The following is a 22773-nucleotide window of genomic DNA, read 5'->3' on the forward strand; positions in this document are numbered from 1 at the left end:
TCGGCCAATTCGGCGATCTAGAGGTCCCATAGCAGACCTATTCGGCGGATTGCTGAATGGGAGCTTCATATTACCTAAAATAATAGTTTTTGGAGGTTTTCAAGTCATTGGAAATCTCAATCGGCGATTCGCCTAACCCATTCGGTAAGTCACCGAATTGACCCCAGCTCGCCGAGTTGCCCAGTCAATAAATGTTCCAGTAAACCAGTCATAACTTTCTACTCCAAACTCTGAATGATGGAAATTTAGTAGCGTTAGAAATAAGACTCATAGAAATTTAATTTGATAGGTCATGGACTACCTAAATCTTTATATGTTGAGATATATGGTCGTTTGAAATTGACCCTTATGTGAACTGATGCAAAAATTTAGCCGATAGAAATGTTTTGTACTTGACTAGGTATTTGAGGTTCCTTATGACCCTAAAACACATCCAATATACTTCAAATACCTAGGAAAGGACCTTAAATTCTATCCACAATTTAGAAGTCATTGGGTTTGGGCCTATATGCAGACTAAAATTGGTTTGGATCTTAGCTTAAATTTTTTTGGGGTGTTACAATATCTCTCCCATTAGATCATTATCCTTGAATGATGGCCAAGCTAGGAATTAGCACACGATACCAATAGCATCCAAGAATTGAAACACTCAAACTCATGAATATATATTGGATCTGAAATAAGAGAAGGGCTATAATCTCAAACAAAATTCCCCATAACTTTCTGGGAACAGAATTACGGGCATGATTCCCCAAAGACTTCTAACTATAAAGTATTGATAATGCCAAAGTATCTGAGTCAACTGATATGGGTCCATGAAGCATGAACAATTACGATTTGAAAAAGAGTCGTACTCTATCTTAAGCTATTGTACATGGAACATGGATACCTCGACATGGAGTAAGAATAAGGCTACTATGCATCAAGCGATACAACTGATAGATTTTGATCTTGGCAATTATTCTCAACTATGCTCTTCTTTTTGAATACTACACTTAAATAACTGAAACTCATAGCTCCCACCAAAGCCTACCTCTGATTGTATGATCTCACGGAGTTTAATCCTAACTCAAAGTCATAAGTTGCTACACATAATGTGATCAAACTAATATGAACTACAAGCTTCATGTTCTATATCTCTATGGGGAATTTTATCCCAAGAGTACTACTTCTTACCACCACATTTAATGAACTTTGAGTCCTAATCAAGAAACACCCAATGCACCATGCATTCATCAACATGCCATCAACACTAAATTCAAGCCTAGTTCTATAGCCACTCTAATACACTCACTTAAAACCCTTAACAAGAAGTCATCAATAGCCTACTACAATCATTCGCATAAAGACAACCACACATTCAAGCCTATCATTCTGACCACTTTATGGCTTTTTTGAAGTCAACATCATTTAAGAATTTTTCAGGTCTACCTTAGCATCTCTACATCTGCATTTGCATTAACTCCTACCAAAGGGGCAGACCAATATACTCTTACCTATATATTGCATACAACATGATCCCATTTCGCTCTTTCTCCATGTCTATAATATTAAATGGAATAAGCATACCACAATTATCACAATAAGGGACACCCACTCTCTCCCCATCTGCCATAACTCATCTACTATCATCAACGTTGCTATGAAGACTAAAACTGAAGGATCACTGGAAGGGCTTAGAGAGAAAGATCATAAGCATGATTTATTCAAGAGATCTGGTCTAGGAGCATACATGATGTAACATGATTCTTATAACATAAGGCTGAAAATTCTTATATTCAAGGAATAAGGTCAGGGATCGCTGACTGAAGTCACCACTTCTCATTCTAGGAACTGAGCATAGATGTAAATCTATCTGAATTGTATGAACATAGGTCATGGACATAATGCTGATATGCAAGATGTCAACAAGGTATTATAACGATTGAAACTTGAGGAATATGCTAGAGTAGAAATGGACTGTGATATATCACCACAACTTTTTCTTAACACATCACTATCTGATTATCAACACTCGACTTGGTCCCTCAACTTATCATCTCCCCCTTCCCCCTTAGGTCTGAAGCTGACACTCTAAGGCTATGGACCTATTCCATATACTCTAAACTGATCTATATTTTCTTTACTTTAATACTCAGGAAATGCTAATCTTATGGATACTATGTGAAGGTAATAAGATTCCTTCTAGGGCTTCTTTATGAAATGCTTCTATAGAAGTCTTTCTAAAATCATCACCCGCATTGTCTTATAAAGACATTTTATCTAACTCTTAATAGTCTGACTTCTCTTTCTTAGCCCGCTAATATTGCTCTTCTAAGTTCATATCTACCTAATTGGAGGACACCTCAAATATATTTAAGATGCTCATCATTGTCTATATATGATCCCTTCGATCAAACTCTTAAGGGCAATAAAGAATGCTTACATCAGCCTACTCCACATTGACAACTCAAATATACTATCTAGACAAGCATAGAAAATCCTAAACTTTATTAGGACCTCATCTGAATTTTTTTAGTTTTAAATATTTATTTTAAATATGTTCTTTATTTCAATTTTTTTATTTTGTTTAGTGTATTTTACTTGAAACAATGAAAACCACAAAAATATTCGGTTTTAGATATTTTGTTTTGTTTTTGATTTTTAAGGACATAGAAAAATTACAAAAAATGTGGTCTTTATAATACTATTTTTATTGTTGGTTATTTTCAAAAAAATGAAAATCCAAAAAAAAGATTAAACCCAATGGTATGTTGCCACGTGGTAAATTTTATCTTAATATTAATCAGAAGCATATTCCATGTGAGAGGAGAATATTCCATTCTTCCTCTCTATGTTTTTTGATGTTATCTAATATCCATAAGGGCATTTAAGGAAGAATAGAACAAAAATATAGACACCAAACCCTAAACCTAGTAGAACCTATAAATAGAAACTTATAGACCTAAATCTAAGGAGGACCTAGAGATCAGCCGCACCACCTAAACTCCATGAAAACACTACGAAAACAACATGAGCAGCCATGAAAAAACCTGCTCATGTAAAAACACCTAAGAAATAGTAGAACCTACAATGACAAAAGAAATTAGCCGCTACCTAAATCAAATCCCTATGTTTCCAATAATACACAGCTCGTATGTGGATCCATGCACCATCACAATTTCAGTTGAAATGTTTTGAAATTGAGAAGGAAATTCTTCATCGAATCTCTGGTTCGAGGTGTAAACTTAATTCATTTCAGATTTCATTTTAGTTCGGACATTAGAAGCATTGTTTACTCGAATAAAGGTTCCATCTTCTTATTTAATATCAGTTATTATTTCAATCTTTGCTATTATATCATTTGTCCATTCTTTATGTCCCTTTGATTGCATTCTCTTTTATTTGAAGTCTTTTGCGTGAATTATTTGTTAGCATGTCTATGAGTTCACACATAGTATCATGGTATGTTTAAATTTATTGTCCTTCCTATCAATGTTAGAGGTTAAGTTAGAAACCATTTAATGTTTATTAATAGTATTGTATGGACCAAAAAGTTTTGCTTAATTTAATATTTTTGTTGAATTGTATATAACCAAGATGGTCACGTTCATTTTCTTTCCAACAGTTTAAATTTTGATTTGAATAGCTTAACTTTAAGTATTTTGCATTTCTTATATTAGTTGATGTGTTAAATTTTGAGCAACTTAATTTGTGAGTAGTCCAAATGAGGCAGTAAAAGTCGTTTTGTTGACGATTGTTTGTATGAAGTTTTAATAGCTGTGATGTTACTTTTGTTCTTTCTTAATCAAGTTTGAATGCTTTGTTTTATTTATAAATTTGGTTTAGAATGCTAGTACGAGAATTTTGGGCCTAAATTATGTATAAGTTTAATTAATTACTAATTAATGTGTAAATATGGACAAATAATTGTCCGGTCTTAGTGAAGTAATAACTGCATTTACGTTTTTTGACCCAAACCCTCTTAAAAATTAATAAATCTTTAATTCAACAAACATGTAGACTCAATACTAGGTGTCATACATGGGAATAGATCGCATTTAAAGCAGTTGCAGTGAAAGCTAATGCTTGATCATTGTATTTATAAAAGGTTATGCATACATATACACATGATTGTCTTGATGACAAAGAGAGGAATAAAAATATAAAAGGTATCAAAATCAATTAGAAGAAATTACATATCCTACAATCATTAAAGATATAATACAATCAATTTACTATATTTGATAGAGAGAAATCAGGGCATGATATTCTTCTAAGATTCCCCCTCAAGATTATGGTCATTGGAGAGAGCAAGAATGCCAATCTTGGATCGCAATCTTTGAAAATATGGACGAGCTAATAGTTTCGTAAGTGCATCTGCAGGTGGATCTTTAGTAGAGACATGCACAACACGAAGAAATCCTTGATGAACAAGAGATCAGACAAAGTGATAATCAACTTCCAAATGCTTCATTTTGGAGTGGAACACTGGGTTAGTAGCAAAATAAATGGAGCTCAAGTTATCATAATAAGTGATCAGAGGTTGAAGAGAGCTAAGTGAAAGTTCTTGAAACAGATTTCGAAGAAAACACAACTCTGCATGTGTTGTGGCAACAAAACAATATGCAACCTCGGTTGAAGAATGCGCCACAGAGTGTCACTTCTTTGCACTCCAACATATTGGATTCTAATTAAGAAAAATAACATGAGCACTAGTGGACGTCCGATTATCTTTATTTCCTGCCCAATCCGCATCAGAAAAAGACATGTAAATAAAGTGGAGAATTCTTGTGTAAGAATAAGCCATGATCAATTGTGCCAATAAGATAGCGAATAACACGATTCAAGGCAGTCTAGTGGTTAATTGTTGGGTGGTGCACCAATTGAGAAAGACGATGTGTTGCGAAGGCAATATACGTACGTGTTAGTTTCAAATATTGAAGGGAACCAACTAGAACCTGATACTACTTAGGGTCATGTAGATGAGTACTATCATCTAACATAAGAGAATTTGTGGTCGCGAGTGGAGTTAAAGTCAGATTTTGCACCATCCATGAAAGAACGATCCACAATATCCTCTATGTATTTTCTCTGAGATAACACGAGACCACTTGATGTACGAATGACTTGAAGTCCAAGAAAGTAGGTAAGATTTCCCAAATCCTTAATCGAAAACTGAGGGTCTTGCTTTAAGCCATAAATTGTCCGGTCTTAGTGAAGTATTAATTACTAATTTGTAAAGATGGACAAATAATTGTCCGGCCTTAGTGAAGTATTAATTGCTTCAAGTTCTAAGCTCTAGCGAGAGCTAGCATGCATAATCTGTCCTCTTAACTAAGGTCGCAACTTTGCGTCTTAGATATAGACAAGTAAATAAAATGGCGAGGTTGCGTTTATGCGTCTTGACCAAAAATCCTCTTGAAATTTTATATAACTTTGATAAAACAAACGTGTAGACTCAGGGGTGCGTCATACCTTCCCCTGTGTCAAAATTTCTTATCCGGACTTTTATTTTTTCTGACCAATGAAAAGAGTAATTTTCTTTTGATTAGGGATTCAAAAAGGTCACTTGGATTACCATAACTTAATTCCAATTAGTGATTCTGTAAATAACATAATCGTTATTCAATACCGTCATTTCAATTGGAAATATTTTTCTTCTTCTTATGGTTTTTTTTTAGAAGAAATGGTCTGACACATGGATCCCTTTTTCATGGAATTCCTCTTAAGATCAAGTTTGAAAAGCTAGTTTGTGTTTTTTTTTCTATTTCTTCTTTGTTTAATTTTGATGGATTTTTGTTGTTCCTTTCTTAATTATTTGTTAAGTTTTGTTAGTAAAATTGTCAACATTGTGCTTTCCAATCATATAGAGAAAGTCCTTACCTTGCTCCGCACACTTAAAATAAGAAACTCGTCAAACGAGATTTGCCTTAAAATAAGTAGATGCATAGAAAATAGAAAGAAGATATAGATGATAAAAAGTAGGAAGAAAGAATCACACGTTTTTAAATATATTTAATCAAGTACATGTGACCACTTATAACTTTGATTCACATAATCCTCTATTTGAAACCATGACCTCTTCTCCTTCTCACATAAGATAAGAAAACCTAAAGAAAGAAGCGTGATTCACAAAGGTTCACTTACTTAATTACCCCTTCTTCTCCGCCACAGTCAAAAATAAAATCTTCTCTGTTTTCTTCTTTGCCCAAATCTTGATTAGATAGTTTTGTGTTCCAGGTTTCATATTTTGAGTTGACTAGCTTTCTAGGGAGATGTCAGGAGAAATACCACCAAAGAATATATATGGGTGGGTAATCTAGTCCATGACTTATCAATGTCAATCTAATGTCTTTGTTCGAGAAGCATGACTTGCTTGATAACGTAGCTTCATATTCCTCTTGTGGGTTTGGATTTCTCTATTTTAATAACATCAACAAATCTAAGGAGGCTAAAGAATCCCTTCAAAGATTCTTTTCACATGGAATTCCTCTTAGGATCAAGTTTGCAATGTCCGATCCTTTTGTCATGGAATTCCTTTTGAAGGGTATCTTTAGCCTCCTTAGAGTCGTTGATGTTACTAAAATGGATAAATCCAAACCCCTAAGAGATATATGAGGTTATGCTATCACGCAGGCTATACATCTCGAATAGGGACATTAGATCAACATCGGTAACATCATGGTTACCCACCCATATTCTTTGAAAGTATTTCTGGTAGCATCGCCATTATTAAAACCCTAGAAAGCTAGTCAACACAAAAAAATGAATCCTAAAATACAAAACTATCAAATTGAAATTTGGGCAAACAACAAAAGAGAGAAGTTATATTGTTGATTGCGGCAAAGAAGATGAGGCAATTAAGCAAGTCTTTGTGAGTGACAATCTTTTCTTTAGGTTTTCTTATCTTATATGAGAAGGAGAAGAGACGATAGTTGTAAAGAGAGGTTTATGTGAATCCGAAGTTATAAGTGGTCACATCTGCTTCGGTTATATCTATAAAGTAGTTTTTGGTTATATGCATAGACCATGTGTCCCATGTATTTTTGTTAGAGTAGTTAAAATGATTAAATTCTATGAAAACATGCATTACATTTTCATGGTGGTCTTATATGCTTATTTGTGCAGATCATGATTGCGGAGGTCTTATATGTTTGAGGCAGTCTTATATATTACATTTTTAGAAAATGTCCTTTTTCAAATATCAATCATGTGTTATTTTTAGATCTCAAATATCTTAGATGTAAATAAACATCTATCGTAAAAACTAAAAAGAACATATAATTAACTACACACTCAATGAAACCTTTGATTTGTGCGATACTTATCTGTAATTTTGAGAAAATCTAATTTGCCTCATCTATTGAGCTAATTTTTTTCAATTAACAAGTTTCATACATCAATCACACTTGGTTGGGAAGGAATTGAATACCAGATGCATAGATTTTGCTAAGAAAATGATTTCAGATTTACGGAAACAATATTTGTTTTTGATACATTTTTTCTCTCCCTGTTCATTGCATTCGATCCATATTGGCACATTTGTATATTTGTAATTCTTTTCTTCCTAGTTTATATCATCTATATCTTCTTTCTATTTTCTATGCATCTACTTATTTTATTGCGAATTTTGTTTGGCTAGTTTTTTTAATTTGTTATGGAGAAAGGTAAGGACTTTCTCTAGGAGATTTGAAATCACAATGTTGACAATTTTACTAACAAATCTTAAACATTAATTGACGAAGAAAAAATAAAAAATCCAATTGTCCCAAACCTATCAGGAAAAGGTTTTTCCAGTCCTAGAAGAAAAAATGTTCTTTTTTCAAATCTATTTGGACAAAGTGTCTCCTAAACAATTAAGGATTATGAGTTTCCTAAACTATATTAGGGAAAAATTCAAGACATAATTAATAAATCTTCCCCTTGGCTTGAATTTCCTTCATCAATAGGAATAACCTCTCTCTACCTTGCCCTTATTCCTCAAATGGTCTTATTGAGTACTATACACGCCAATCAAGTCTAGGCAATGCCTAAACTTAGTTGTCGGAATTGTCTTGGCCATCATATCAATTGGATTATCATGTGCAGACACTTTCTTCATATCAACAACACCTTTAGATATAATTTCTCTGATAAAATTACTTTTGACTATATTTTGTGCCTTTGGCATTGAAACATGATTCCATATTTGATTCTTTTGAAGAGACTCAATCTCTTCACACATAGCACAAACCCGCTGATCTGCTTTTGATCTAGAAATAACTTCTTTAGAACTATTAGGCTCAAGCACGTGAACAATCTATGCAACTGTTAAAGCAAATTACACAAAAGTTTGCTCATTCAACAAAGACAATCTCTTGTCACTCATATGACCAAGTTGCAAGTGCCACAACTGAGACTGTGTCATATCACTCTTCCCAGAATCTACAATTGCTTCCCTTTAAATAAATTGGCTTGAAGTTAATACAGTTTAGAAAGAATCTTGCCTTCATGAGTACCATGGAGCCTTTACACACTTTAAGTTTCCATTCTCAAAGTGAAACTAATAACCTTGATCATCCAAAGTCGAAGAGAAATCAAATTTCTCTTTATTTAAGAAACATGGCAATTCTCAATATTTCTGATAATGCCATCGAACATTCTTAATTTGATGTTACCAGTCCACTCTACCTCTCATGAATTATCATCACCTAGGTAGGCAGTCCCCTCTACAAAGATTTTACAACCACGTTTTCAAGTAGAGGGGAATTTTCATGACTTTTTAGAATACACATCTTCTAACTTCTTCCATGTTGTTGCTGTAAAAAAATTTCCCGCAATTTTCCAAATAATGTTAACTGTAATGGTCATGAAGATCGCAATTAAAGCTCTCTCCTTCAAGTGTGATTTTTCAGATTGTTTCAATTATTCTGGAAAGGCCTCCTCAATTACCTTCCATAACCCTTGTAACACCAGTTACCTTAAATTTTTTCTGTATGAGGCAAAATCCTTTTGATCAGTGTCAGGCAAGAAGGAAACAATGCTGAACCCAACAACAGCATCTGCTTTGTGTTTTGGTTAGATTGTCTACCCCGTTCCATAGGAGAAATTGACTATTTCACGGATACAAGAAGAAATATTTCAGAAAGATCTCTCCCTCAAGAAATAACGAGGAAAGTACAAATAATACTTACAACTTAGTTTCCATGAATGTCACTGCAGTAAGCATTGCAGTCATATAATCCATCCTTCGTGATTATGCCATTCCATATATAGTCATTGGGATTACTTATCACTTGCAAATTAGCTAATTCTGGGCCTAAAATAACAGGGAGAAACCTTCCTTGCATACTCAAAGGTCTAGATAGGATGTCAGGACCATAAGATGGCAAACGTCCATGTACATTAGAAGCCAACATAGGGTGATTATGGTGAGACATGCCCATCGTCTCTGCTGATTGAAATGGATTTTCATTGCTTGAATATTCAATTGTGATTCTCAGAATATTGAAAAGTTTTCCCTACAAGCCCTCTTTAGCATGTTGGGCTTCCTCCACGGTTCTAAACTCAACCAATGAGAAATTTTATCATAAAATGTTTTGATTCGATTAATCTCACCAAGTAGAATCATAGCATTGTGTATCATGTCATTATCCACATGGACCAACGGAGGATAACTTATACACAACACTTTACTAAGAAACTGAAAAAAGAAGAAGAATAAGATAAGAGTTAACAGATGAACGACATTGCATTTTTTGTCTATTTACTAAGAAAAGAAATTAGAAACCGTTCAAAGACAAAGGAACATTACATATTCCCTTGTGAAGACAACATTCATAGGATGAGAGTAGTTCCTACCAAAATCTTAATGCATAGGTCGAGGGTAATAATGGCCAATGCTCCTATGGAGTTTGGTCAAAATGAGTAATGTACACTATCCCAATAGGTGCATTGGTCATCATGACCCTTGGTCTGAAAATGGTCTATTTGGCCACAATTATAACAGCCAACCGTTCCTGCTCTACACTCTCCCAAGTGGAGCTTACCGCACTTAACACATGGTGGCTTCCCTTGCGAACCTTGACCCACGCTAGCTTGGGATTGAGAACCTTGGGGTCTGAATTGGTGACTCTGCCCCTGCCGATCATACCTGTTCTGCGGTATAGGTGCACTGGCGGTAAAGGAGGCATAGTTGGAAGGCCTCTTCTAGAAGAAGGACCTGTTGCCCTTGATTTGCTTTTGTTCAATCTCCTGCCTAGCTGACCTTGACCTCTTGCTCAGATGCTCATCTATGTCTTTTCTCTTCTCATCCTCCACCTGTTGAGCCTACACGATTAAACAATGCAGCTTTGCACTGCTTCTTCACATGTCTCCCTAATCCGGAGACGAACTTCCTTATTTTTGACCTCATATCTGGGATCATCTCTGGAGCATACCTGGACAACTGGATGAACTTCAGGTTGTACTCCTTAATAGTCATGCCTTCTTGTTTCAGATTCACAAACTCCTCCAATTTTGCTTCCCTCAATTCTCGGGGAAAGAAGTGGTCAAGAAAGGCTCCCTCGAATTCATCCCACATAGCAGGTTCAGCATCCTCACCTCTACCTTATTCCCATTGGTTATAACAAATGTTTGCCATACCCTTGAGTTGATAAGACACCAACTCAACCTCTTCAATTTCCATAGCATGCATAGCTTTCAGAATTTTCCATATCTCATCTATAAAATTTTGGGGATCATCAACCTTAGAACCCATGAATGCCGGTGGATTCATTCTCAGAAAGTCTCTAATTCTAGTGGCACCAGATGGCTCTTGGGAACTAGAGCTAAGAGTCGGCAAACTCTAGTTACCATTCTGGGCATCCACTAATTGAGTGAGCATAGCAATCGTCCCTCAAAATTCTTCCTCTGAAGTAGGTGCAGGTGGAGTAGCAGGCACTTGGGGTGCCTCCGCATATCTTGTGGGTCGGCCTCTAGCCCTCGATGGGCGTACATCTGACTAGGGCATCTCTGGGTTATCAACATTGCTCTTCCTAGCCGTACGTTTAGGAGGCATTATCTATAACGTATAAACGCACGAATTAGAAATGAGTTTTATAGAGTTTAACTCTATCGCACTAATTCAGAGTATGAAAGAACTGCAACAATTCCTAATGTCTTATAGCCTCCTGATTATAAGTTTGGTGCACAACACACCCATAAGCAAGACTCTACTAGACACGGCTTCATAGACTCCCTAGGACTCTTGAACTCTGGGCTCTGATACCATGTTTGTCATGCCCCAGGATGGTACCCTAGGCATGGCCGGCACTCGAAAGCTATTTCTGGCTTCCAAGCGAACCACTTGGTCCAGTCACACATTCATTCAAACACATTCTCTCAGCGGAAGACTCAATCAATGAAGTACTATTCATAATTTGGGTCGAAGGCCAAACAACGATCGAATCAATAACAGTTATGAAGAACTACTCAAAAGAGCAATCCAACATTTTTACACTTCGGTCTATGAAGCCTCTATCAATAATCTAGGAGGTGCCAATGACAAGCCCATGGCTACCAACAATCAAAATAAAGGAAACAACACAAAACTATACAAGAAGATCAATATCCTCCGGAAACTAGAAGGACTCATCAACTAACTAGGAGTGTGTGGATCTTCAACGGTGCGCCAGTTGATGATTTCTAGTACTTGTCTCTGCATCATGAAATGATGCAGGCCAAATGGCGTCAGTACATGGAATTTATGAGTATGTAAAATGGCCGAAAGAAATAACATCAGAAGGAACCAAATCAACCCGGGAATCTCAACTCAGAAAGAAATACAACTCAACAAGCGTCCTAAGTCTAAGCAAGAATATAGTTTAGATTGGACCAAATCATATACAAATCAACCCAATCCGACTCAGAGTACTACCAAGACCTATGTGGGAGTTTCTCTTATCCGACAACCATCACTTATGAGCCAGTGAAAGTACAATAAAACAACGTTGTTGCCGCATCTGTTCATACTTTGCCAGCGTATGAACGAATCAATCAATCATAGATCTAATCCAACCAAGTCCTATAATATCAGGACAATAATTTTGGGGAAGCATCCAACTTTAACGGTTCAATCCCCTCTTACGTTTGGCGATGTAGTTATTGGGTTCGAGTATGGACTATACTCTTGGCCAATTCGGTGATCGATACTCCTCCAAAGACTCAATGCTCATAAAATTCTATCCAATCAACTCAATCAAATCATATCGACAAGTCTCATTTACGACCTTTTCAACTCATCAACTCTATCACAATCGAACCTCTCCCAATCATACAATACTATCAATCTCAATCATATTTTTCAAAGTAAATTTAAATGCACCTTTATAGCAACATGCAAACATAACCAAACGTTTCCTCTATCAATTTAATCAATCTTTGATACTCAACACAACTTCAAGGCTTTAAATCAACAATTTAAGATAAGCAACATTATTAGGAAAATAAAATCCTTTATCATAATCCACATAGTTAAGAAAATCAATAAAATATGTTTAACAACTCGTCTTCATCAACTTATACTCACATGAAGGTTCTTTCTAGAAATTCCTTGTCTCAACAACATCAACCAAACAAGAATCACATCAATGGATGACAAGACTCATTGGGACATAGGCCTATCAAGAAAACTCCATTCCTATGGACATTTGACCTCAAAGAAAGAGTAGGGCACATGGGTGGACTCAATCAAAGTTTTGAGTAGCCTTACAAACCTTAGTGAAGACTTGAAGAAAACCTTGATGTTGGGTCATCAATGGAGAACTCGAATCTTGAAGCTCTTAGAGGCGAATCTTATTGAAGGAGGATTTGGAGAAGAAGAAAGGAGAGGGAAATTTTCTAGGGCTTTTCTAGAGAGAGAGAGGCTGAAAATATATTCCCAAAATGTTCAAGGATAATACATATATAATTTGGGATGAATTCCCAAATTGCCCTTTCTCCTGAATTCTAAAAAAAATAGGCTAAAATGCTTCTGGCGCGATAGTGGCGCATCGCGCCATTGCAACGCTAGGTCTATTTGGCCTAAAACTTGCACATCTTTTAATGGCGTGCCATGCCAAGGACCAAACTACTGAGGCATGTTCTTGGCGCGATAGTGGCGCGTCGCGCCACTGCGGCGCCAAGCCCAGATTCCCAGCAGTTGCAACCCAGGCCTAAAATTCCTGTCATGCTAGTTCGTCTTAGGATCGTCATATCTTTTGACTCCAAACTCTAAAAATTACATTCTTGGTGTCATTGGAAAGAAGACTCGACGAAATTTAATTTAATAGGTCGTGGGCCACCCAGATTGTCGTCTTTCAAAAGACAGGGTCATTAGAAGTCGACCCCTTAAATGAACTCATCCAAAAACTTAGCCACGACGAACCTTTTGGACTTAGCTTGGTCCTAGGGGTCCTTTGTGACCCCACCTCACCTCCAACGCTCTTCAATTACTCAGGGACTCATCTTAACTCAAGCATATACTTCAGAATAAATGAGTTCGACCCTACACGTATATAAGAAAGGTCCGAATCTTAGGGAAAAATTTTGGGGGGTGTTACAATATCTCTCCCTTGGGATCATTCATCCTCAAATGATGAGTAAACCAAGAATGGAAATCGAGGTACAAATCACAATTCAAATTTAGTCATTCGACCAATCAAATTCTCAAACAATTTACCAATCAAGCTTAAAATGCACAAACGAATTCAAGTCAAGGAAATGGACATTACCTTCAACATTCTCATCGGTAGGCACAAATAAATGTGGATATTTAGATTTCATATCTTCCTCCGCTTCCCATGTGTCTTCCTCAACAAACTAATTTTTCCATAGGACTTTAACTGAGGCAATCTCTTTGTTCCTCAATTTGTGAATTTAGCGATTAAGAATTTAGATCGGAAGCTCTTCATAGGACAACCTATCCTTAACTCCAATACTATCAATGGGGAATACCAACGAGGGATCGCCCAAGCATTTCTTCAACATCGAGACATGAAATACTGGATGGATGGCGGCTAGCTCTGAAGGTAACTCCAATTCATAAGCGACACTCCTTATCCAAAACTCATGACACCCTTCATGGGTGACACTTTCAAATACACCCAATCATCCACCTCAAACTCTAAGTCTCTCCTCCTCACATCGGTGTAAGACTTTTGGCGGCTTTAGGTTGTCTTTAGCCTATCTTGAATGATTCTCACCTTCTCCATAGCTTGGTAAACAAGATCGGGCCCAATCAACTCAACTTCAGCAACTTCAAACCATCCAATTGGTGATCTACACCTCCTCCCATACAAAGATTCATAAGGAGCCATTTGAATGCTTACATGATAGCTATTATTATATGCAAACTCTATGAGAGGTAAGTGATTGTCCCAATTTCCTTTGAAGTCAAGCACACATGCCCTCAACATATCTTCTAATATCTAGATAGTGCGCTCTGCTTGGCCATCTGCCTGGGGATGAAAGACCGTACTCAAGTTCACCTTCGACCCTAATCCCTTCTGAAAGGATTTCCAAAATTAAGAAGTAAATTAAGCTCCTCTGTCTGAGATGATAGACAAGGGGACTCCATGCAATCTGACTATCTCCTGAATGTATAATTTTGCATAATCTTCTGTAGTGTTAGTAGTCTTAACTGCCAAGAAGTGAGCTGATTTCGTCATTCTATCCACAATCACCCAAATGGAATCATGTTGCTTTTGGGACCTCGGTAGACCTGTAATAAAGTCCATGTTGATTGTCTCCCACTTCTATTCTAGAATTTCTATATTTTGAGCTAAACCACATGGCCTTGGATGCTCAACCTTCACCTTTTGGCAATTTGGGCACTTAGAAACAAATTCTACAATGTCTCTCTTCATCCCACTCCACCAATAGATTTCCCTCAAGTCATGGTACATTTTTGTAGAGCCCGGATGAAAAGATTATCTAGAACTATGCGCTTTGGCCATAATCCTCTCTCGAATATCATCAACATCAGGCACACATAATCTATTTTGGTACCTCAACACACCATCTCCCTCTTTAGTAAAAACCATTACCTCTTGTTTGTGAACAACTCCCTTCAATTGGAGAAGGACGGAATCTTGGTCCTGTTTCTCCTTTACATCTGCCACAAGTGAGGATGCAGACCCATCCGGAACATTAACTCCGCCTTCATTGTTCTCTTCAAGACGAACTCCCAATTGGCCTAATCTATGTACTTCCTTCGCCAATTCTCTCCTTCCCTCCTCCACATGGGCAGTACTACCCATCGACAACCTGCTAAGAGCATCAACAACAACATTAGCTTTACTTGGATGGTAGAGGTTGCTCATATCATAGTCCTTGAGTAGCTCGAGCTATCTCTTTTGCCTCAGGTTGAGTTCCTTCTAGCTGAAGACGTATTGTAAACTCTTGTGATCGGTGAATACATCAACATGCACTCCATACAAGTAGTGACACAAAATTTTAAGCGCAAATACCACCGCTGCCATCTCAAGGTCATGAGTTGGGTAATTCCTCTCATGAACCTTAAGTTGTCTTAAAGCATAAGCTATCACCTTCCCCTTCTCCATCAGCACACAGCCCAACCCAACTCTAGATACAGCAAAATAGATCAGAAAACCTTCTGTTCTATCGGTCAAGGTTAGAACAGGAGCAGTGGTTAGCTTGGTTTTTAATTTCTGGAAACTCTCCTCACAAGCATCGGACTATTGGAACCTAGCGTTCTTTTGGGTCAGCTTAGTCAATGGTGATGATATGGATGAAAATCCCTCTACAGACCTTCGATAATAGCCGACCAAACCCAAGAAGCTTCTTATCTCTGTGGGGGATGTGGGTCTGGGCCAATTCTTCACTTCTTCAATTTTCTAAGCATCAACCTGAATACCATCGCTAGATACAATGTGGCCTAGGAAAGCCACTGATGTAAGTCAAAATTCACAGTTGGAAAACTTTGCATACAATACCTGGTCTTTCAGAGTTTGCAAAACGACTCTAAGATGATGGGCGTGATCCTCCTCATTCTTGGAGTAAACCAAGATATCATCTATGAATACAATCACAAACATATCAAGGTACGGTTTAAATACTCGGTTCATGAGATCCATAAAAGTTGCGGGGGCATTAGTCAGCTCGAAGGACATCACCAAGAACTCAAAATGGCTATAGCGGGTCCAAAAAGGTATCTTTGGGACATCACACTCCCTCACCTTTAACTGATGGTAGCCTGATCTTAGGTCTATCTTTGAGAAGTAGGTGGCACCCTGAAGCTGATCAAATAAATCATCTATTCTAGGGAGAGGGTATTTGTTTTTTATGGTGACCTTGGTCAGCTGCCTGTAGTCAATACACATTCTAAGAGACCCATCTTTCTTTCGCATGAATAAGAACAGAGCACCCCATGGTGAGACACTCGGCCTAATGAATCCCTTATCTAACAAGTCCTTCAACTGCTCCTTCAACTCAGTCGGAGTCATTCTATAGGGAGGGATTGAGATAGGCTGGGTATCAGGAAGAACATCAATCCCAAAGCCGATCTCTCTATCAGGAGAGACTCCAGGCAAATCTTCAGGAAAGACATCCGAAAACTTATTGACAATCGAAACTGACTCAAGGGATGGAGACTCAATATTATCATCTTTCACTCGGACAAGGTAATAAATGCACCCTTTTGAGATTAGCTTTCTGGCCCTAAGGTATGAAATAAACTTACCCTTAGGCACAACAGGACTACCCTTTCACTCTATAACAGCCTTATTCGGGAATTTGAACGTGACAATCTGAGTCCTACAATCAATAGAAGCATAACAGATATAAAGCCAGTCCATGCCAAGGATCGCATCGAAATCAACCATGTACAACTCAACCAAGTTAGCCAAGGTATCCCTGTGATGAATTGACACAGTGCAATCTCTATAGACTCTCTCAGCTAAGATAGAATCACCTACAAGAGTAGCTACACTGAAAGGCTCAAAAAGACATTTAGGAATTTTATTGAATTTACTAGCCATGTAAGGGGTCACAAAAGATAGTGTGGCACCCAGATCCATTAAAACATAGTAGTCAAGAGAAAGGACTCGAATCATACCCATCATTACATTTGGAGAGTTCTCCTGATCTTGACGACTACCCATGGCATATAGTCGGTTTGTACCTCCGCTCATACTTGAAGCAGCGCCCCTCTGATTACCTCTAGCTGGTGGTGCGGTGGTAGAATAGTGGGCACGGTTCCCCCATGCTGGACACTCCTTCTGAAAAATGGTCTATTTGGCCGCATTTATAACAGCCATCCCTTCCCGCTCTGCACTCTCCCAAGTAGAGCTTACCACACTTAACATACAGTGGCTTCCCTTGAGAACCTTGACCCATGCTAGCTTGGGATTGAGAACCCTGGGGTCTGAAATTCTGGCGACTCTGCCTCTGCCGATCATACCTGTTCTGCGGCATAGGTGCACTGGCGATAAAGGAGGCATAGTTGGAAGGCCTCTTCTTGAAGAAGGACTTGTTGCCCTTGATTTGCTTTTATTCATTCTCCTGCCCAGCTGACCTTGCCCTCTTGCTCAGATGCTCCTCTCTGTCTTTTCTCTTCTCATCCTCCACCTGTTGAGCGTACACTATTAATCTGGAAATATCCATGTCAGAGATCAACAATGCTGCTTTGCACTCCTTCTTCACATGTCTCCCTAATCTGGAGACGAACTTCCTTATTTTCAACCTAATATCTGGTATCATCTCTGGAGCATACCTGGACAGCTGGATGAACTACAGGTCAAACTCCTTAACAGTCATGCCTTCTTGTTTCAGATTTACAAACTTCTCCACTTTCGCTTCCCTCGATTCTCGAGGAAAGAAGTGGTCAATAAAGGCTCTCTCGAATTCATCCCACATAGCAGGTTCAACATCCTCACCTCTACCTTATTTCTATTGGTTATACCAAATGTTTGCCATATACTTGAGTTGATAAGAAACCAACTCAACCCCCTCAGTTTCCGTAGCATGCATAGCTTTCAGAATTTTCCACATCTCACCAATAAAATTTTAGGGATCTTCATCAACCTTAGAACCTGTGAATGCCGGCGGATTCATTCTCAGAAAGTCTCTAATTCTAGTGGCAGCAGATAGCTCTTGGGAACTAGAGCTAAGATTCGGCGAACTCTGGTTACCATTCCCGACAGCCACTAATTGAATGAGCATAGCAATCACCCCTCAAAATTTTGCCTCTGAAGTGGGTGCAGGTGAAGTAGAAGGCACTTGGGGTGCCTCCGCATATCTTATGGGTCGGCCTCTAGCCCTAGATAGGCGTACCTCTGACTGGGGCATCTTTGGGTTATCAATATTTCTCTGGCTAGCCGTACGTTTAGGAGGCATTATCTGTAACGTACAAACGCACAAATTAGAAAGGAGTTTTATAGAGTTTAACTCCATTGCACGAATGCAGAGTATGAAATAAGTGAAACAATTCCTAATGTCTTATAGACTCTTGATTATAAGTTTGGTGCACAACACACCCATAAGCAAAACTCTACTAGACACGGCTTCATAGACTCCCTAGGACTCTTGAACTCTGGGCTCTGATACCATGTTTGTCACGCCCCGGAAAGGTACCCTAGGCATGGCCGGCATTCGAAAGCCATTTTTGGCCTCCAAGTGAACCACCTGGTCCAGTCACACATTCATTCAAAAACATTCTCTTAGCGGAAGACTCAATCAATGAAGTACTATTCATAATTTGGGTCGAAGGCTAAACAACTATCGAATCAATAACAGTTATGAAGAACTACTCAAAAGAGCAATCCAACATTTCTACACTCCGGTCTATGAAGCCTTTATCAATAATCTAGGAGGTGCCAATGACAAGCCCATGGCTACCAATAATCAAAATAAAGAAAACAACACAAAACTATACAAGAAGATCAATATCCTCCGGAAACTAGGAGGACTCACCAACTAACTAGGAGTGTGTGGATCTTCAACGGTGCGCCAGTTGATGATTTCTAGTACTTGTCTCTGCATCATGAAATGATGCAGGCCAAATGGCGTCAGTACATGGAATTTATGAGTATGTAAAATGGCCGAAAGAAATAACATCATAAGGAACCAAATCAACCCGAGAATCTCAACTCAGAAAGAAATACAACTCAACAAGCGTCCTAAGTCTAAGCAAGAATATAGTTTAGATGGGACCAAATCATATACAAATTAACCCAATCCGACTCAAAGTACTACCAAGACCTATGTTGGAGTTTCTCTTATCCGACAACCATTACTTATGAGCTAGTGAAAGTACAACAAACCGACGTTGTTGCCGCGTCTGTTCATACTTTGCCAAGGTATGAACGAATCAACCAATAATGGATCTAGTCCAACTAAGTCCTATACTCTTGCATAATTCGGTGCTCGATACTCCTCCCAAGTCTCAATGCTCATAAAACTCCATCCAATCAACTCAATCAAATCATATTGACAAGTCTCATTTACAACCTTGTCAACTCATCAACTCTATCACAATCGAACCTCTCCCAATCATACAATCCTATCAATCTCAATCATATTTTTCAAAGTAAATTTAAATGCACCTTTATAGCAACATGCAAACATAACCAAACATTTCCTCTATCCATTTAATCAATCTTTGATACTCAACACAACTTCAAGGCTTTAAATCAACAATTTAAGATAAGCAACATTATTAGGAAAATAACATCCTTTATCATAATCCACATAGTTAAGAAAATCAATAAAATATATTTAACAACTCATCTTCATCAACTCATACTCATATGAAGGTTCTTTATAGCAATTCCTTAGCTCAACAACATCAACCAAACAAGAATCACATTAATGGATGACAAGACTCATTGGGACATAGGCCTATCAAGAAAACTCCATTCCTATGGACATTTCACCTCAAAGAAAGAGTAGGGCACATGGGTGGACTCAACCCAGGTTTTGAGTAGCCTTACATACCTTAATAAAGACTTGAAGAAAACCTTGATGTTGGGTCATCAATGGAGAACTCGAATCTTGAAGCTCTTGGAGGCAAATCTTGTTGAAGGAGGATTTGGAGAAGAAGAAAGGAGAGGGAAATTTCTAGGGCTTTTCTAGAGAGAGAGAGAGGCTGAAAATATATTCCCAAAATGTTCAAGGATAATACATATATAATTTGGGATGAATTCCCAAATTGCCCTTTCTCTAGAATTCTGAAAAAAAATAGGCTAAAATGCTCCTAGCGCAATAGTGGCGAGTCGCGCCATTGCAGTGCTAGGTCGATTTGGCCTAAAACCTGCACATTGTTATATGGCATGCCACGCCAAGGACCAAACCACTGAGGCATGTTCTTGGCGCGATAGTGGTGCGTTGCTCTACTGCGGCGCCAAGCCCAGATTCCCAGCAGTTGCAACCCAGGCCAAAAATTCCGATCGTGCTAGTTCCTCTTAGGATCATCATATCTTTTGACTCCGAACTCCAAAAATTACTTTCTTGGTGGCTTTGTAAAGAAGACTTGACGAAATTTAATTTAATAGGTCGTGGGCCATCCAGATTGTCGTCTTTCAAAAGATAGGGTCATTAGAAGTCGACCCCTTAAACGAACTCATCCAAAAACTTAGCCACGACGAACCTTTTGGACTTAGCTTGGTCCTAGGGGTCCTTTGTGACCCCACCTCACCTCCAACACCCTTCAATTACTCAGGGACTCATCTTAACTCAACATATACTTCACAATAAATGAGTTCGACCCTACACATATACAAGAAAGGTCCGAATCTTAGGGAAAATTTTTGGGGGATGTTACATTTTTATTATCATTATATTTAGTGATAAATGGCTGAATATGATCAGCCTTTGGCCATTATTTCTCCATTCAATCTCCATTGCCTCATTCTTTATTCCTCCATTATACCTTGTAACTTGTGTAACCTCTAGGTAATTTATCTTCTCTATTTACTTAACAATTATCTTCCTATTCATTGCTTGGAAGACTTCCTCACATATAAATAGATATAGTATTACTTTGGTGTTTACATAAAAGAAAATATAGAATGCATAAAAGTTCGTTAAAAGAGAGTTATTAGTAATTGAAAAGAGGTATTATTTTTATGGAGCTTTGGACTCAACTTTTTTCTAGTGTTTATTGAGTTACACTTTGTGATTGGGTTGTTGAATACTAGAGGGGACCAATTAACTAGAATATTGTTGAACCAGTGAAAAGATTTATTGCAGTGGGCTTCACTCTAATTAAAGAAAGCGAGATATCCATGTCTCTGCCTGAAGAGATTTATTTTCTTCATTTTGGTTTACAATTGTAATTTATAATCTTGTAATTTTCACCAACAATTTTGAGGATATTCAATATGGCTACAATTGAAAAATCTGGGGATATCAATATGGGAGATCTTAACAAGCCATTTTGGTTAAATGGTAGTCATTTCAAGAGATAAAGGGTAAAGTACTTTTCTACTTAAGTCTTCTCAATGTTTCTTATGTGTTAACTGAGAAGAATCCTAATGAATTTGACACCCTCTCTATGAATTATGATAAACGTATTTCTCTTCAAGATAAAGTGGAAAAGTACAATGATGATTCCTCCAAGTGTTGATATTATGTTCTTAATTTTCTATCGAATAATTCTTATGATTATGTCACGCCCCGAGCCTACATTTGGATGTGGCCGGCACTTGAAAATTATTGCTGGTCCCAAGAAAATCCTTGACCTGTCTAACTCACTAAGTGGAAGACTTAACCCATAAATAAATTCTCATATGGGCACAATAGTATGCAAGCTTAGAAATATCAGTTTAAAATTCAGTACTCAAATATATACGATAAAACTCAAATGTTTTCAAAATATGACTTTGTTGGATAAAACTAACTAAACTCACACTCTATTTGACTACTCTATGAAGCCTCTAAACTGACTCTGAATATGTACCGGGACAGGCCTAGGACTATCTTGAAATGCTGAAAGTAAAGATTCAGGAGTGCCTCTAATTTAATACAAAGAGGTCTCACCAAAATACTTGATGGAATATGGCCTTCAACAGTACGCCTGTTGAGGACCTCTATCACCTTTGTCTGCATCATAAAATGATGCAGGTCAAAATGCGTCAGTACATGGAATGTATGAGTATGTAATAAAGCTAAAAAGGAACTTACTCAATGATACTCAACTCAAAGAACTCAACTCTGAATATAACTCAACTCAACTCTAAAAATAGTTCAACTCAATAAAGAAGGAAATATATGTAAAACAATGCGTTAAAAGGTAAGATATAATATATGCAACTCAATATATAAAAATATGATAATTTACTATTGGGGAGTTTCTCTAACCGACAGTCATCAATATGAGCTGCGTGATGATACAACATCTCATCCACGCTACTAGAACCATCCTATACCTTTCCAGGGTAAAAGACATCTTAACTAAGTGGATCCACTAAGCTCTGCCCAAAGGCATTAAGGAAATTATCTAAAAAGTATGAATCCTTTACCTGTGTTAGTGACATGGTTTATGAGGACTATGAGTTATCTGAACTCGTTCCTATATCGGTGCTCAATACTACCCAATAATTATATTATGATCATACTCAATGTCCAAAAACATTCTCTTTCTTGATTTGACGTAATCACTTAAAAGATTCTCTTAAAAGAGGTAAAGCTCTGAAATATCTCTGAACTCATAAACTATCTAGAAATCAAAATTTCTCTTTACTCAATGTAAAACTATTACATTTGGGAATACTTAGTTCCCCTTTACTCTTTCTCAAAATTCTTCTTTAAAACTCTTCTCCAAAACTGTATCTA

The sequence above is a fragment of the Solanum dulcamara genome, chromosome 8 (genome assembly GCF_947179165.1).
Source record: "Solanum dulcamara chromosome 8, daSolDulc1.2, whole genome shotgun sequence".
NCBI lineage: Eukaryota > Viridiplantae > Streptophyta > Magnoliopsida > Solanales > Solanaceae > Solanum > Solanum dulcamara.